General features: G+C 38.3%; 1 protein-coding gene and 1 long non-coding RNA gene across 4 annotated transcripts in view; one reads left to right on the forward strand and one right to left on the reverse strand.

Moving 5' to 3' along the window:
* ALDH1A2 (aldehyde dehydrogenase 1 family member A2) overlaps nt 1-15129 on the forward strand; it is a 186645-nt gene that overhangs the window by 88511 nt on the left and 83005 nt on the right. The gene's annotated exons all lie outside the window — the stretch shown is intronic.
* LOC103096865 (uncharacterized) overlaps nt 3488-15129 on the reverse strand; it is a 59883-nt gene continuing 48241 nt past the window's right edge. The window contains exon 3 of the long non-coding RNA XR_008914669.1: nt 3488-3616. This is a non-coding gene — a long non-coding RNA (uncharacterized LOC103096865). The remainder of the gene's footprint in view (nt 3617-15129) is intronic.

Below are 15129 nucleotides of genomic sequence, written 5' to 3' on the forward strand. Positions count from 1 at the left end.
ACTTTTGTAGAGACCTTTAACTCTTTCCTCCAGAACTTTTCTAATCCTATTCATTGTATATCCAAATTCTTGAAAAGATTTTTCCTGATTTTCTTAAATATGGATTTATTTTCCAGAAGCTTTAATCATAAAATAAAGATAAGAGGATTAATTTTTTTAATACAGTTTGTATAATTAGGACCAGCCTTAGAAATAAGGGAAGACTATAATCTCAAAGATAAGGCATTTTGGAAACAATTGTTATTTCTCTCCTCCACCCTCAAGGGGCTACAAGATGAAAGATACACCCTCATTTTCTCCACTTATCTAAACCTTGTATCTCCTCCAGAGTTTAGAACACTGCTCTGCTTACAGGAAAGTAGATGCTTAATACATACTTTTCAAATGAATAAATTTCCTTAATTCATTGAATTTCTCTATCTCTGTCTCTGTCTCTGTCTCTGTCTCTGTCTCTGTCTCTCTGTCTCTCTCTCTCATTACACACCTAAGAATCCCTTTAGAGAAATAGGTACTGGAAAACCTGGTTCTAGTCCCAGCTTTACCCAACTAACTATATGACCTTGGACAGATCATTTCTTTTTGGGCTCCCCTTTCTTTATCTGTCAAATGAAAGGAGGATCATTTGAACTAGGACTCACTACTCTATGTGCTTCCTTCTTACTTTCAAATTGTCTATCTCCCTTAGTTCCTTCCAACCAGAAAGTGTGATCATTTGGAATCGAAAGGAAGGGGGAAGGGAGATATCTTGCATTAACCTTCAGAATTCTTGTTGAATTCTTTTTTGGCACCAGATTTCTATAGTCAGAACAACCTTGTTAAAAATGTGTGCTCCGAGGGTTTCCATATACTCCCCAAGAAACTTTGCATTAAGTGCCACAGGCCAACATTCCTGTCTTATCAGGGAAGTCATCAGTGACAGTCATCCAGTGCAGATCAGATGAACCCATTCTCATTCTTGAAGCCAGTTGGGAAGGTAGACTTTTCAGCTTCCCCACAAATTAGAGACAAACACTAGATACATATGTTGCTTCCAGTGATAACACATAGGCTTGCTAAAGGCAAGGGTGGTTTCATTTTTGTCTTTATATACAAAGAGAATAGCACAGTGCTTAGCATATGGTAGAACAGTTAGATGGCACAGTGAGTAGAGTGCTTGGACCTGGAGTAAAGAGGACTTGAGTTCAAATCCTACCTCAGAAACTTACCAACTATGTGACTTTAGGCAAATAAAATTACTACTGTCTGCCTCAGTTTTCTTATATGTAAGATAAGGATAATAATAGCACTTACCTAATAATCAAGGTTATTGTGAGGATAAACAATAAGATAGTATTTGTAGAGTTTTATAAGTGCTATAGAAATGCTAGCTGTTGTTTTTAGTCACTTTATTGATGTTGAATCTTTGTGACTTTATTTTGGGATTTTCTTGGCAAAGATACTAGAGTGGTTTGCCATTTCCTTCTCTAGTTCATTTTACAGAGGAGGATCTGAGGCAAACAGGGTTAAGTGACTTGCTCAGGGTCACACAACTATTAAGTATCTAAGGTCAGATCTGAACTCATGAAGATGATTGTTCTTGATTCCAAGCCCAGTGCTCTAGCCCCTGTACCACTTAGCTGCCCCTATTAGTCACCTAATAAATGTTTATTGATGAATGAATAGGGATTTAATAAATACTTAATTGATTAATAGCACTCTCTCATGGGTAGGATGTTATAATCCTCCTCCTGTGGATTGCGTTTGATTAGTTTTTTACATTTGAAAAATTGCCCTGAAATTTGAGGGTAACAATGATCAAATGTGTCTTTGATAATATACAGAACACATTTATATAGCATTTATGTTAAAAATATTTTCCACACATCTTCTGAATTGAACTTTAGTGACACCCCTGATTTTCAAAGACCAATTTCAACTTTGTAAAGGTTTCAGTGCAAAGTAAAAATTTGCCCCCTTTCTAAAGATTCAGAGCTCATGACCATGTTTTGAAGACTGGGGAAGAATGACTAAGGCCAAGAAAATTCTCTTTAAGTAGACACTTGGTAGTGAGAATTTGTGGGAAGGAAAGATTTGCTACTCCTTTGCTCTAAACTGTTTAAGAAATTCCTGTCCTAGACTAAGTTTATGAATATTTGAGTGGGTTAGAGAAATTCAATGGTGAGTGAACCTTCCAGAAGCTTATGAATGCTCATTTGCTCCAGTCTAATATAGACTTTAGCACTTTGCAGGTCAGCGCCAGTGCTATTTGTCTCTGACCTAAGAGATCTGGAGTTCTTCACATCAAAACCACATCTTGCTGAGCAGAGATCAAACGTAGGAAGGTAAGGATTCTACCAGTGATTTATCATGCCAGGGAGGGCGATCAGGCCATATGGGGCCACTGCAAATGAAGTTGACATTCCAGCAGTTTCTCATATAGGCTCCTCATGGAGTTATAACCAGATTTTTTCTGAAAGAAGAATTCCAGTAGCGACTCCTGATGGTGTTTCAGGGCAAGATTGCCTATAACATAAGGTTTAAGATAAAAAAAAATAAAAATAAAACACTTCATTTCACTTGGCAAAATCTCTGAAAGTCACTTTAGTATTGCTTTTTTTCTTTCTAATTCTTCCTTTCTCCTCCTTCTTTGGGAAGGTCTGTGCATTTTAGTTTGCTGAATAACTTATGAGCTGCGAAGCAAAGTCCCTTCCCAAATCTGAAACATCATCACAAAGTAACCAAGCTGAATTCATTCGTCATCTATGGTTAGACTCATTACTTCATTAAATTCAGCAGAGCTGGCATTGGAAGGGTTTTATTACAGCAATCATTCCAAATGGGGGGGGGGGGAATGCTTTCATTTTGCTAATAAAAATACCAAACTTTTAAAAATATATAGCTTTAAAATTAGATCAGTTGACTACTATTTATTACACACCTACTATGTGTCAAGCACTGGGGACAGGTCATGAAAGAAAAGAGTTTTCTTTTTGTATGCATAGAGAAAGAGGTTGGACTTGAATCAAATGTCTGGTATTGTCTAGTAATTGATTTTCTAACAGCAACAAAGCCAAACCCCACCTATACACATACTCTGGTTTATCTTTTCAGTAATCCCTCTCATTATTTCCCAGCTTCTTAATAGCAACACTGACCCTAGAGATTGTCACCCTGCTCATGGTTCAGTTTGTATTACATTTACTGTCACCAAACAAATGTTCAGCCCCCTGTGGAGAAAACATTTCTTTTTTTTTTTTTATTTCAAAGGCAAAGTTAGTGACCTCCTGGATCAGATGCTATGTACTGTGGCATTTCCAGTGCTGGTAAAGGACAGATTTGCTTTGTAGAAGAAGTGAGAAGTGATTCTGATAAATGAAAATGAGTAGGACAGTATTTCCTAATTTAACTCAAGATCTGAAGCTGTAACTTGCCTCTGTATTGTTTTTAAGATAATAAAATGGTAAAATTAAGATCAGCTAGGAGCCTTAAAACAGTCTCACCCACTTCTGTTTTCCAGATGATAAAACAAACAAAGTTTGAAGGACTTGCTTGGTGTTACCCAAATAGATGCAAAGCCCAGATGCATACTCTGTGTAGTCCTGATTCCACATTCTGTTGTTCTTTTTCTTTCTTCTCTCTACAGGTAAAAAGGAATATTGTTTAGACATGGGAATTTAGACACGGGCTGTGAATTTTTTTTTTAAAACCCTTATCTTCCATCTTAGAATCAATATGAAGTATTGGTTCCAAGGAAGAAGAGTTAAGATAAGGGCTAGGCATTTGGGGTTAAGTGACTTGCCCAGGGTCACACAGCTAGGAAGTATCTGAGGTTAAATTTGAACCCAAGATCTCCCACCTCTGAGCTTGACTCCCAATCCACTGAGTCAATTATTGCCTGTTGAACTTATTAAAAAAAAAACAAAACAAAACATCTTGACCATTGTATTTCAATATAATAGTTTCCCTTGTACTGTTAAGCATTTTATGCATTTATTACCTTCTGAGAAGGGATCCATAGATTTCAGCAGATTTACAAAGGGACCCAAAAAGGGTTTAAGAGTCACTGGTCTAATGATTAGAGCTAGGGTTTGGCGACATTACCAATTGTCTTATCTTGTAGTTAAGTGTTCTGGTCCAACCAGCTAGTCATTTAAATTCTTGTTGCCTCAGTTTCTTTGTCTGTAACTGGGGAATCGTTATGCAAGCCGATAAAAAGTCTTACTTAAAGTCACTGAATAGCACACTAAGTCTGATGTATCCCACGTTTCCCAATTAGATACATGACCTATTTAAAATTTTTTTTTAATCTATCACAAACACACACACGAGATTTTAATTAAAAAGTAAGTTTTGATTGCTTAATAGAAATGAAGGCCAGAGTACCTTTTAAAATCATTGAACCCCGGTAGTAAGGAATATGAGTAACTGTGCCAAGAAATGTAACCGAAAGATTGGGTCTGGTCCCAGCCTTTCAGGAAGAGTAAGCAGCCTACAGGCCCATTGTAAAGACGCCCTTAATCTCCGAAAGGAATTGCCCAAACCTCCTAATTTGAAATCATACAAACAAAAACACTGAGATAAGCTGGTTGCTTTTTCAAATGGGGACCCCTGTGGCTTAGAAAATAAACACCTCCAGTCTCCCCCCAGCTCCCCACCCACCAGCCTTTCTGTGGCTTCGCCATTTGCAAATGAACGGACCCAGCTCGGAGAAAGACTCTGGACTAATTAAAGCTGGGGCAGATAGGCGGAGGAACATTTGTTTGGGAGCAGAAGACCAAAAGAAATCATGTTCGATTCCACTTTCTCAAAAGACTGACCCGAGGGAGTCAAAGCCCTCCCCCGAGTTCTCTTCTTTCTAAAAGTAGTTGGATTTCCCACGTACCACTCTCTCTTTTTCCGAGCCAGGCAGCTTAATGGGATGTTTGAAGAAGTCTTAGCTGCTGTTACTTCCTTCCGTATTAGATCCCAAACTGTGACCTAGGGACCATAATAGCCTGGTTATAACAATTTAGGTCACCTTCTCTGCCTTCACCAACCTTCCTTTTAAACGTGTTTCCTCTGTCTCAGGCAGGCAACGAGTATTCCTAGAAAGGTGGGATTTGACTTGAGTCTTGACTGAAGCTAAGGAAATTAAACGAGATGGAGGTGAGGGACACAGTGGCAGAGATGGGAGAGAGTCAGCTGGATCCTAGAGGACCCGGAGAGGAATAGCAATAAAATTGGGGTAGGAAAAAATGGGAATAAAATAAAATTAGGAAATTCAATAAAATTGAGAGTTAGTTTTCATTCATTGTCTTCTATGTTCGAGGCACTATACTAAGTCCTGGGGAGACAGAGATAAAAATGAAACAGTTGCCTACCCTCCCGGAGATTACATTTTACTTCAGGGAAACAGCATGTACACATTTAAATATACACAAGACGTTGAAAGAATAGAGGAAAAGAAAAAGAAATCCAAGAAATGGCAACCTTTAAAGGAATAAAGAAATTTGACTTCAAGAATGCCCCGGGCATTCCTGAGTATCAGTTGTGTGCAATTGTAAATTTGGCATTTTTGTTACCCGGCTATTTATTTTTCATCTTTCAAGAAAGAAAAGAGGCAAGCACATATGTAATATGTCATCTATGTTTATTTCTCAGGCAAAAATGGTAATGGGGACTGATGAGAGAGGCAGGCCTGGTCCCTTCCATCCTTTCTCATTTAACAAATAAACCTCTATGCCAGTCCCAGGTAGGAATTAAGATCAAAGGAAGCCTGGCAAGCCTGAGCAAATTTAGAATCAATTTGGAAGAGTAGGTAAACCCTAGGATAGTTCTGAAGTCCCCCTGGTAATGATTTGTTGTATGGAGAGCCCTCCTTGGCTTTGCACAGGAATAATCCCAGTTTCCAATTTATCTTGCCTCTCCAAATCTCTTTAGATTAGATCTCATTCCAGAAAGACAATCTGGGAGAGTGGATAGAGAATTGCCCTTGGCCCATATTGGCTGGTTGTCCCTGAACCAGTCACTTACCTATAGTTATCTAGTCTAGGCAACAATATTGGTAAAGGGAGTTTTCTCATCCCAACTTTCTTATTCCTATGAAATCACAAGTCTGGTTCCTATTCCCACCCTTTGACTCAAAACTAGATTGTCTGTCTCAAGGCTTCGAGGGAGCAGGCAGAAATTCTTTCCCACTGCCCTACTGGTGTCTCTTTGACTCAGTACTACTAGGTTTGACCAAATAATATTAATTAGAGAGGCAGGTGGGTGAAAAATTGGCTAAGGAACATTTGTGTCTTTAATTCATACCATTCTGAAAAACCTTGGGCTTCAGTGGGTATGCTCCAGAGATAGACTGATCTTTTAACACCTCAGTGTTGTTTTCTTATGGAATCTGTACAGAGAAGCTACTTTCTAGAAGGAAAAAAACCCCACATCTGTGCTTTTCCCTTTGTTAAAGAACAGCAGATATTTTTAAAATGTTAAAAATGAGGCAGTCCTTCAAATAAATTCAACACCTCCCTAAATAATCCCCTCTATCTCAAACATCTCAGATTTTAATTTCAAAGTCCCCCCCCAAAAAAAAACAAAACAAAACTATGTAACCTGCTTAGATTTCTTCTTGAATTTTTAGATTTAAATTCTGTGGATTTGGCTGTTGTTGGGGTTTTTTTTGCATGTAATATAAGATGTTTAGATTTCTTTATATATTTTACTAACTCAATTCTATGAAAATCGTCTATTTGTAGTCTCCTAGAGGAAAGTTTCGTCCTGTTTTTCAGTTGTATGGTAGCCCAGAGTGAGCTAGGGCTTGGGCCAACAGCACTGTATCAGGGATTTTATTGTTTATTGATTTACTTATTGTTTATATTTTATTGATTTATTTTATGTTTATTGATTAAATTTTTAATTGAAAATTCATCATCACAATGTGTATAGGCCTATGATTTCTGCCTTTTATGGTTAAAGTTATGACTGTAAAAATAGTTTCTACATAATGTCTATACAGCTATGTGAATGTTTATTCAGGCCATCTTTTGCTTATTTGTTCAAATAAATAGAATAAATAAAAAGAATAAAAGGGAGAACTTTACATCTTGTGAATGCATTAATTTAAACTATAAAAAAATAGATAATGAGGCACAATTGATTATCTGAGCATTTCAGGTAAGAGCAACTTTTTTCTCTGTTCTTCATTTCGTTTTCAAGTAGATTTTAATAGTATTTCTTATTTTTGCATCATCTAGATTTGTTTCTATATAACTTTTTTCTCCCCCACCAAACAGAGTCATACAGTAACATTTTAAAAATTTAAATCTGATTTTATTTGTGTAAAGTTTTTAAAAAATATTTTTATTTTTTACCAATTACATATTTCCACACAAGTTTTCTTAAATTGTATGATTGAACTTATCTCCCTCCCTTCCTTCCATCTCTCAGTACTGGCAGGCAATTTGATCTGGCTTAACATAATTAAAAAACAAAACAAAAACAAAAAAACATCTTGCCTTCCACCTTAGAATCAATACTATGTATTGGTTCCAAGGCAGAAGAGCAGTAAGGGACAGGCAAAGGGGATTAAGTGACTTGCCTAGGGTCACACAGCTGGGAAGTGTCTGAGGTCATATTTGAACCTAGGACCTCCTGTCTCTAGGCCTGGCTCTCAATCCACTGAGCCACCCAACTGCCCCCAACATAATTTTTTAAAAGAAAAAGAGGAATAAGAAATAAAAATTCATCAAAACAGCTGCCCCCTAAAGGCACTTTATAAATAATTGCTGAATTGAATTTCATGTAACATATAGAAGGTTGTTTTTGTTAACTTCACAAAAGCCCATATTAAAAGTGGAATCACAGCATTTGGAGTTCTTTTGGAATTTTAGAGTTCATCTAGTCCAACACCTTCATTTACAGATGAGAAAACTGACTTACTGGACTAAGGGAAATAAGTGCCTGAGGTTTTCCATGCCAAAATCCAGTGATCCATCCACTGAACCATAGATGGAAGCTTCTAAGTGAGTAGCCCTTTGTGCTGTATCACCCTCAGGTGCTCCATAAAGTCCTTCTGTTGTTCCTATTGAGCGTATGAAGGGCATTCCTTTTAGTAGGAAGATCAATAATGTCATTTAACTGATCATTCATCTATAGCACATCATCCATGTTTGCCTCAGTTTCCTCAACTGTCAAATGAAGGAAATAATGAACCAATGCAGAATCTTTGCCAAGAAAACTCCAAATGGGGTCACAGAGAGTCAGACATGATTATAAAACAAAATGACTGAACTAAAAATATAGAATTGTTTAGGTCCATGTCCATCATCTATGTTATCATTCCTCTATTTCTTTCCTTAATAAAAAAAGTTAGTTTGCAATACAACTAAATCATATTGGCTGTTGGTCTGCCAGGTGGTCATCTCCTAAGGACCACAAGGCAATTTGAGGGGGGCAAACTTGACAAGATTCAGCTTTTTTTTTTAAATGCATTCCATTGTAACCTTTGTAATCATTTAAAAGATTTTCTATGTTAAACATTTTTTAAAATTGAAATAAAACTTGGCAAAATCATGTTAAAGATTCAGTAAGGATAGAAAATCATCAATACCTGACCCTTATTAATAAGAAATGTCAAAATTCCTTTCTCTTGTCTTAGGGTAAGGGATCCAGCTATCTCCTCCTCCTGGTTAGGCTTTAAAAAGTTCAAAGCTTGCATTTACCCTGATTTGATTGCTTTCAAAGTAAGCCCACTCTGATCTTTCTTCAGAATGTCTACCTGAAGCCACCTGTATTAAACTATCCTCCTCACATTCCAGGCTTCTCCCTGTGGAGACCGGGAGATCTTCTTTCATCAAGGCTTGGAAATCATAAGATCATAGATAGATCTACAGCTGGAAGGGACTTAAAGGGCCATTTGGTCTAACCTTTCCTTTTACAGATAAGGAAACTGAGACCCACAGGGTTTCTGTGACTTGCTCAAGGACACCCAGCTAGGAAGTAGCAGAGGTGGGAATTGGCAAACCGAGTCCCTCAGTCCCATTAAGTAAGCATACTCATTAGGACTCTTGAGAACATTCCAGAGGAAAGGAAATTAAGTTCCCAAGATAGGAAAGGATATGACATTTCCTGAGCAGGCCCAGGTGCCCAGAATCTGGGACATTATGAAATATTTACAAAAGGAAATTACGCTGCCAGATTTTTCAGATGCCTCTGTAGACTGTCCCCAGCAAAGTGCCATTACATGTTTCTTCATTCCTGCAGCCAGGAGAAGATGCTCAGAGCCAAACATCTGTGGCCACTTCCTAAAAAGACTTTGGCACTCGATGCCCTCTTTCTTCCTCCCCTCCTTTCCCATTCCAAGACTCTAAAGGCAAAGCCATATATGAAAAAAAGGGTCACTTTGATGGAATGAAACTGTAACCAGCAATTTAAAAATTTCCATCCATTTTTCCCTTCACCCACAACCCGTCCTCCTGTGGGAAGCCATTATGATTTGGATAGATTTTAAAATCCTCTTCCTGGACTAGAAATATATTTCTGGTGTCACAAGAGCACAAAACCATTCTTTATTAAGTCTTAGGGAAAATAATTCCATCTCTGAGGATTGCAACAGCCTGGCTGCTGTCTGTCCTCTGGCACAATTCTTGCTTCTGCACCTGGGGAGGCTGCAGAAAATGGCCAAGGGACCCCATCACTAAGCAATATCACTCAAGGAATGTAAATCACCACTGTTGCACTAACACATCATGGCTTCAAGAAAGGAAATGAAAAGTTGCATTGTTGTAACCTGCATTGATTGCTCTACAGAAAGAAAATGACTGGCCAAATTCCTCCTGCTGCATAGAGTTCCAGGGGCCAGGGGAGACAATGAGAATTAGATTCAGTAAGCATTGAGTCATATTTTCTGGTCAACCCCCTGAGTCAAGACCATTCTCCTAGACCAAGTTTAATCTCTGGGTAAAGAACAGCAAGAATTCTCATTATGGCAGGAGCCTGGACTGAAAACTAGGAGGATGTGAATTCTAGCCTGGGTTCTCCTACCATACTAGCTGTGAAACGTCTCTGGATTATCGCTTAGTTATCTGTAAAGACAGACTACAGAGCATCTCTAGGGTCCCTTCCAATTCTCATGTCAAACCCAAAGAGCTCTCTTTTTATTTGGATTGAGCAAAAAGATATTCATTCAATAATGTGTTTTAAAATATTGCTCTAATAGTCCTTGGCTGTTAAATTTAGTCTTGGCTAACAGCATGCTGCCACAACAGGAAACTGAAAACATTTGTTATGAGTGTGTGTGTGTGTGTGTGTGTGTGTGTGTGTGTGTGTGTGTGTGCATGTTTGGGATGGGGATGGGGATGGGGGGGGTGGCCAGCTGTTTCTAGTGATGACCTGAATATATATTATAAAATGTTTGTGGTTGGAGTCACCACTTTTCCACCTGGTTTGTTCTTCACTGAAAACATTCTACACATTGAGTTAGACCTCTTAATGCAAATCCATAAATATTTGGGGTACCTACTAGGTGCAAACATATCAAAATGAAAGAGTTCTACTTACACTTACATTCTGTTGGGATGCAAGGTATCCACGGGGTGACCAAGGGGATGGATCGTCAACCTCAAAGCGAGGAGAGTGCGAGTTCCAATTCTGTCTTTGACACTATTTATGTGACCTTGCACAAGTTATTGAATCTGTCACTGGTTAGGCAGTTAGCCTCAGGGTTAGGCATCCCTCTAAGACTATAAATTGAAAGTAGATACTGAGCTATATTGGATGAAGGAATTTACTTATTGGAGAGTTTTAGTGGATTGTTGAAGAAAATATATGGGAAAGGGTTGGAAAGTCAACTTTTTGGGGGTGGCCTCATGTGGTCTACTGCCCTCCCTAGCAAGATAAGTCACTAGTTGAATCCTTATTTTCCTACAGATACACTTTATATTTGCTTCCTTGCAGAAATGTATTCCCTCACTGGCATGTAAACTCTTTCAGGGTGGGGAAGATTGTTGCATTTTTATCTTACAGATTCCCAGTGCCTTGTCCTAAATAATTTCCAAGGGGGAGGGACTGCTAATGACTGGAGTTATCCAAGAAGACTTTATGCAGAAGGTAGTAACTGAGTTGTGCTTTGAAGGATTCTGTGAAACTGAGATGAGGATAGAGTACCTTCCAGGCATGTAGGACCATGTATGCAAAGGCCCTGAGGTGGGAGATGGAATTTTGTGTTTGGGGAATAGCATTTGGGTAGGTTTGACTGGAATAGAGAGAGTGCATGTAGGGAAATACTGTGCAAAAGTGTGTTTTAGTTTGTTTGTTTGTGCTTTGAATGTGAAATACTTGGGAAAAGAGCAGTCACTTTTGAACCTAGAGTTTATTCTATGACAATCATCAATCATGGCCCAATGAAGAGAACACTCTCCTAGGTGACAACCTCAGGTGTTCTTGTTATTTTGATAATAGTTTATCAAGAGGCCATTGAAAGTGGGATGCAGGAGGAAGTTCTTTAATGACTCCTTGATCTTTAGAACAATATTTGGTTCTCACAGAGATGTTCTTACCAAATAGATCAATTTCTGTACATAGATTTTTCCAAATTATATAAAATGACATGATTAATGGTAGTCAGGTGAAGGGAACATAGTTCTAGTTTCTCCCACCAACCCACAGATCACTGAGTTATTTGTTGAATTGAATCACATTAGAATCTTCTTAGGGCAGCTAGGTGACCCACTAGATAAGAGCACTGTGCTTGGAATCAGGAAGATTCATCTTCATGAGTTCAAATCTGGTCTCAGATAATTACTAGCTGTGTGACCCTGGGCAACTCCCTTAACTGTTTGCCTCAGTGTTTCTTCTCTAAAATGAGCTGGAGAAAGAAATGGCAAACCAATATCTTTGCCAAGAAAACCTCAAATAGAGTCATGAAGAGTTGATTCAACACCAATAAAGCATCATCGTAGGCAACTGTGGGCAAGCTATTTGGCCAGATATATCTTTGTTCTTCAGGGGTTTACAATCTAGTGTGAAAATAAGCACACAAATAAAGAATATGAAATAAAGTATAAGGAGTACCAGATAATAATATCTCACATTATATATTGCTTTAAGGTTTGCAAAGTGCTTTACAAATATACTCTCATTTTATTCTTATGACAACCTTTGGAAGTAGGCATTGTTTTAAAGATGAAGAAACTAAAGCATATTTGTTCAGGATCCCATAGCTAGTAAGGGTCTAAGGCTGGATTTGAATTCAAGTCTTACTGACTCTATGTTCAGTGACCAAAGGTGTTTGAAGCCCTTAGATCAAGGAAATAGCATTTCTGTAATAGATATTGGACCAGAGATCCAAGATCTAAAGCTCTAAGGGATCTCAGGGATCATCCAATACAACCCATTCATTTTAAAGACAAGGAAGCTGAGGAGGTCCAGGGTGGTAAAATGATTTCTCCAAAGCCATGCAAGTAGTAAGCATTAGAGGCAGGATTGGATCTCAGGTCCCCGAGTACAGAATCAGGGCTATTTCTTCTATGATCAATGTCAATCTGAAATTCTGTCTTGGATGAAGCAAATTGCCTTAACTTAAATCCATACAAGAAAGAGGTGATGATTCTTCTCTCAGGGAAGCAAAGGTAAACCCAGACACTAAAAGGATAACATCTTGTGATAAATGATGGGCATTCTCTTACATTCATCATTGTATGATGGAAGCTCCTCAGAATCTTAGTGGGGGTGTGTGTCAAAATACTTTGTTTTTTTATTGGTAGAAAGAAAATAGGAGGAAATAGCTTTTGTTTTTTAATAGTTCATATTCAAAACTTACAGAGTAGGCAGGTAGCTACACGAAGGACCAGTGTCAAATTTGCATGCAGTATACATGTTATTATAGCTTTTTTCTCTTGCCTGATTATGGACTCGGTTTCTGATTTTTGCTTAAAACTCTCCACTGACCAAAAACCATTAAGATTTCCCTCTCCCACCACATTTGCTCCAATAGATCAATCCCATAGCAATCCGACCAGCAATTGTATTGGTCATAATAGTCAAACATAGAGCCCAAAGTGTGCCTAACATCTGCAAAGTGAAGAGGAAAACAATTATTAAATGAATGGATCATCTGAGCACTGGTGTATCCATACATTGTTGGATCTGTGACCTCATTCATGTGGATTTGCCTTCCAGAGCTGTAGATCATGTCCTGTCCACACCTCACTGTCTGTTTCTTGTCCATGACTTCCTCTGAATCTTCCATAGGAGATTTAGAGGTGTCTTTCTAGGTCAGGGGTTCTTAACCTTGGTTTTTTTGTAGCAGTCTGGTGAAGCCTTTGGACCCCTTCTCAGAATTTTTTAAGTTCATAAAATAAAATACATAGGGTTACAAAGGAATGAAATACTCCTATCAAAATATTTTAAAAAGACAACCAAGTTTACATTTGTGGGAACCAGTGTAGAACTCAGGGGATTAGTTATCCATTGCTCTTGCTCCCTGACCTGTTGCATGCCTTTTCCAATCAAATATATCCTGATGATAAACCTTTTAACCACTTTTTGTATGTAAATTACCATTGATAAAATGTTATAGTTTAATTATGTCCACTGTCCATTTCCCTATTGTCCTTTGAATCATGTATAACTTTGATTTTTTGTAGATGATACAATATTCTACAATTTATAGCCATAGGGCATCAATGGGAAATTTTGGGTGTTAAGGAGTTGTGTGTATGCATGTGTGTATGTGTTTGTGTGTTTGTGTTTGTGTGTATGTGTGTGTGAATAGCTTGGGAGTGCTAGAAGTACTATAGAAGGGGCAGGTAGGTGGCTCAGTGGATTGAGAGTCAGGTTTAGAGATGGAAGGTCTTGAGTTCAAATCTGCCCTCAGACACTTCCTAGTTTTGTGACTCTGGGCAAATCACTTAACCCCCACTTCCTATCCCATTCTGCTCTACCTTGGAGCCAATACACAGGATTGAGTCCAAGATGGAAGTTAGGGGTCATTTAAAAAAAAGAAAAGAAAAAGAAAGTACTGTACAATTTCCGAAATTTAATCTAACCCTAACCTACATTTTCCCCAGTAGAGAGGAATTCAACTTTGACATCTCTCTTCCAACAAAGTAGCTCTGACGCATGTGCTCATATGTTAGAATTATACCACATCCCTTAGTATATACAACCACAGACATATGACAACTGTAACAACTTTGGGTTATTAATTTTAAGCAAGATATAAAACATAGTTTATGCTTTGCAAAGGTATTTACCACAGTTATGGAGAATGTTTCAAACACATTCAAGTGGAAGGTGCATTTGCGGCTGAAATTGTGCTGACTGCATTAACTCTTAGAATATCGCAGGGATTCCTCAATGAAATCTGCAGCCACTTAAAAGAGGTCCTTATAACAATTAATACAGAAAAATCCAGTTGGATACAGATTCCTTTTTGTGGAGACTGACATACAGTTGAATGAGCTGCCAACTGAGTCAATTCATCCATCTCATTCTAGACCGGCAGATGGACCATGAGTTGAGTGCAGAATTTAATGAGAATTAGAAAGCAAGTCAGATCTGTATTTTTAAAGTTAAAAAAAAAATCCATGATTAGATTAGTGGCCCACACCATCTCCATTCTCCATTTTTTCTTTGTGCTACTTTCTACTTCTGCAGGCCTGTGTAGACACCACTTTTAGCTCAATTCTTGGAGACAGGCTTACTTTTTAGAAGCTCCTGATACTTCGTTTGGGGGTCCAGGGTGGGAGGGGTTGAAGGGATTTGAGCTTTGATTGATTAGACTCTGCCTCCTCTAGCATTATCCTCGGAGGTGACTTCTCTGGGCTAGGTTAATGGGCGCCATGTTTTGGTTGGAGCTCTACTGCTTTGCCCAAGGTGCCTGTCATGTACTTTATAAAATGAGGGCATGTAGCATTTTCTTTTCTTTTGGTTGAGAATCACAGTAATGATTTTAAGGGAGTTGGGAAGGTGGGTCACTGAGAAAATGCTAAGGGGCTCTCTTTTAAATTTCCCCCATTCTCTTTTGTCTTATTTAGCGTTCTCCTCTACCTCTCCCCATCCTAGCAGCAATGGTAGGCTGCTTGCTGATTTTAATACATCCTTTATATAAGATGCCTTCCCTCCTTCCCCTCACCCCCTTCCTTTCAGTCACAAAATGGAAGGTAACGTGACTGT

The sequence above is a fragment of the Monodelphis domestica genome, chromosome 1 (assembly GCF_027887165.1).
Source record: "Monodelphis domestica isolate mMonDom1 chromosome 1, mMonDom1.pri, whole genome shotgun sequence".
NCBI lineage: Eukaryota > Metazoa > Chordata > Mammalia > Didelphimorphia > Didelphidae > Monodelphis > Monodelphis domestica.